Genomic DNA, 3,179 nt, shown 5'->3' on the forward strand with positions numbered 1-3,179 from the left:
AAATAAGTCAATGACAAAAAGACAAATATTGTATGAAACCACTACTGTAAAAACTCATGAAAAGGTTTACACACAAAAAGAAACAATCCTTGATGGTTACAAGGGAGAGGAAATGTGGGGATAGAAAAACACTAAATAGACAGTAGGTAAGTTCTAACTTTGGTACAGGGTAAGACAGTACACAATACTAGGGAAGCCAGCACAACTTGTACAAGGCAAGGTCACGGTAGCTCCACAGATACATTCAAACTCCCCAAGGGACCAAATTGCTAGGCTGAGGACTGTGGGGACCATGGTTTTAGCAAACATCTAGCTCAACTGGCGTAACATAGTTTATAAAGAAAATGCTCTACATTCTACTTTGGTGAGTAGCGTCTGGGGTTTTAAAAGCCTGTGAGTGGCCATGTAGGATACTCCACTGGTCACACCCCTTTGAGGGGCAAGGGAGAATGAAGAAGACTAAAGATACAAGTGAAAGATTAGTCCAAAGGACTAATGGACCACATCTGTCACGGCCTCCACCAGAAAGGTCCAGTACAATGAGGCGTTGCCCCGCTACTACCACTGACTGCTCTGACGGGGATCACAATACAGGGTCCCAGACAGAGCTGGGGAAAAATTTAGAACAAAATTCTAATTCAAAAAGAAAGACCAGACTTGCTGGCCTGACAGAGGCTGGAGAAACCCTGAGAGTATGGCCCCTGTGCATGCTATCAGCTCAGTAATGAAGTCACTCCTGAGGTTCACCATTCAGCGAAAGATTGGACAGGACCGTAAAACAAAATAAGAGCAAAGGGGCACACCAGCCCAGAGGCAAGGACTAGAAGGCAAGAGGGGACAGGAAAGCTGGTAATACAGAACTTAAGTTTGAGGAGGGAGGGTGTTGACATGTCATGGGGTAGTTAACCAATGTCATAAAACAATATGTGTATTCACTGTTTAATGAGAAGCTAGTGTGTTCTGTAAATTTTCGTCTAAAGTACAATAAAAAAAAGTTAAAAAAAAAAGAAAAATGTGTAGAATAGTAAGACAGCCAAAGGATTCTCTTTACTCCTGTTTTCTACCGCTATTATAAAGTTGTAAAATCCAGTGACAGAAAATTGGACGTAATAGGTTAACTTTGAAGAAATAATGTATGATAATGTAAAGAGGCAGCATCTGACAATGGCAACAAAGGAGATGAAACCACCAGAATAACCTCAAAGTCTGGATTATTCACTGCATTGTGTGTTTCTAGACACTCCACAACCTTCCAAGAAAAGAATACAAAAATCAGTGGGTCTGATTTCGATTACAGAATATACAGTCTAGTGTAGCTGTGACAAGATAAATGGAAGATACAGTAATGGTAACATACCCATTTGCCTTTATTAAGTGTCCATGCCATATATATACATATGTTGTTGTTGTTGTTAGGAGCTGTAGAGTCAGTTCCGACCCTATAGGACAGAATAGAACTGCCCCATAGGGTTTCCAAGGAGCAGCTGGTGGATTTGAACTGCTCAGCTTTTGGTTAGCAGCTGAACTCTTAACCACTACGCCACCAGGGCTCCTATATATCTCTATATATCTATATCTATTATAGTTGCTTGGCAAAGCTCCAAACAGTTTCGTCTACAGTGGATGATACACAAAGAACTGCTATTTATAGGTGTTTCACCTCTTTCTCCAGTTCCTTTCAACTCACTCTTTCAAAACATTTGGTCCAAATTAAATGTCAAAGTGATAAAAGAAATATTTTAAATAAATGTAATGCTGAAAAGTAAAGTGAGAAAATATCACTAGAAATTGTAAGTGACAAGGCTGTTGAAGTCAATATGGAGGGGAATTTTTAAACTTGAAGATATTTAATGTGTTCCAAAGACATAGATGGCCAAAATACATTTTAAAAACTTCTTTTGACTTAAGAGAAAATGCATGCCAATATTTTAAAGATAGCAGAATACTTACATCTTTAGCAACATTTTATCACCCAGTAATTTGCCTAGGGCTGCCTTCATATCCCTATTCCTCAGGCTATATATGACAGGATTCAGGCTGGGAGGTAACACAGAGTATAACACAGACATGAAAAGATTCAGTGATGATGCAGGTTTATAATTGGTGCCTAAATATGTAACAATGCCTGAAAAGAGGAACAAGGCCATCACAGTGAGGTGGGGCATGCAGGTGGAGACAGTTTTGAACCTGCCTTGAGCAGATGGAATCCTTAAGACAGCTGAGAAAATGTGAACATAAGAGGCAATCATGAAAAGGAAGCATAAAAAGGCAAAAGAAAAGCTGGCAATTATAAATGCATAGTCTAGAATTTGCTCCCCAGGACAAGCAAGTGTAAGCAGTGATGGAATGTCACAGAAGAACTGGTGCACTATGTTGGGCCCACAGAATTTGACAGAGAATGTACCTGCTACATGGATGGATCCATAGACAAATCCGCTGAGCCATGACACAGTCACCATCTGCACACAGGAGCCTCTATTCATAATGGTCTCATAGCGCAAAGGATGGCAGATGGCAGCATAGCGGTCGTAGGACATGACTACAAGGAGGGCATACTCCGTGCTCCCAAAAAAAAGAAAAAGAAAAATTTGTGAGGCACATCCTAGGAAGGAGATAGAATGACTCTTAGAGAGTTCATGATGGACTTGGGGACTGTGACAGAGATGAAGCCGATATCAATCAAGGACATATTCTTCAGGAAGAAATACATAAGGGCATGGAGATGCAGATCAATGGTGGTGAGGGTGACAATGAGGAGGTTGCCTGTCAATGCCGTCAGGTAAATGAGGAAGAAGAGGGCTGCATACAGTCTCTGTAGCATCCAGTCATCAGGGAATCCCATGAGCAAGAATTCCATTATGATGGTTATGTTGGCTAGTTTCTCAGGCATGCTGATTCTTGTCTGTGGAAATAAAGATAACACCGATAACTAGTTCACTCAGATATGAACTCAGTAGTCCGAATCTTCTGGTTATATTAATAAGCAAAGGGTGGAGCAAACACCTTTAAAATGGCTTGATTCTGTTTGGAGTGAAGCTTATCAGAAGAGTCTCAGGAAAATAGCATACAGTACAGCGCCACTTCCTTAATGGTAATGGAAGCAGTTAACGCACTGGGCTGCTACCCAAAAGGCTGGTGGTTTGAGTACATCGAAATCTGTCTCAGAAGAGACCCAATAA

General features: G+C 40.8%; 1 pseudogene; it reads right to left on the reverse strand.

Annotated features, from left to right (window-relative positions):
• Positions 1-1,946: 1,946 nt before the first annotated feature.
• On the reverse strand, positions 1,947-2,890 carry LOC100667920 (olfactory receptor 14A16-like; annotated as a pseudogene).
• Positions 2,891-3,179: the final 289 nt, after the last annotated feature.

The sequence above is a fragment of the Loxodonta africana genome, chromosome 4 (assembly GCF_030014295.1).
Source record: "Loxodonta africana isolate mLoxAfr1 chromosome 4, mLoxAfr1.hap2, whole genome shotgun sequence".
NCBI classification, from domain to species: Eukaryota; Metazoa; Chordata; class Mammalia; order Proboscidea; family Elephantidae; genus Loxodonta; species Loxodonta africana.